This window comes from Hipposideros armiger, unplaced genomic scaffold, assembly GCF_001890085.2.
Source record: "Hipposideros armiger isolate ML-2016 unplaced genomic scaffold, ASM189008v1 scaffold_818, whole genome shotgun sequence".
Taxonomy (NCBI): domain Eukaryota; kingdom Metazoa; phylum Chordata; class Mammalia; order Chiroptera; family Hipposideridae; genus Hipposideros; species Hipposideros armiger.
Genome location: NW_017732168.1, coordinates 57,380 through 57,882, shown reverse-complemented (window position 1 = coordinate 57,882; position 503 = coordinate 57,380).

Genomic DNA, 503 nt, shown 5'->3' with positions numbered 1-503 from the left:
GTTGACTTTCTATTGCTTTTAGATGGTCAAAGTTTTCAACTTGAAAGACCAGGCTGCCATCTCCACTGACCTCCTCTAGCTGAGTCCTGTTGGCACCATACACCCCCACAGAGATGATAATCACATTCTTGTCCCGAAGAGCTCTTGCAGGGTCTCTCACATCATCCTGTGCTTCTCCATCCGTGATGAGAAGGAGAAACTTTTTGACCCCAAAACGGGACCCCTTGGAGTGAGTGAAGTATTGATCGACAAAGGTTAGTGCACTTCCAGTCAAAGTGTTTTGGTTGATGAGAAGCATTCTGTCTATTGCATCTGAAATTTCTTTTTGCGTAAAGTATTTATTAAGCTGGAACTCTTCTTTGTTATAATCACTGAACTGAACAACACCAATTTGAGTCTTGTCTGAACCAATTTGAATCTTAGCTAACAGGTTTTTCATAAAGGTCTTCATTTTCCCAAAATTTTCATCTCCTATACTGCTAGAACTGTCCACCAGGAACATG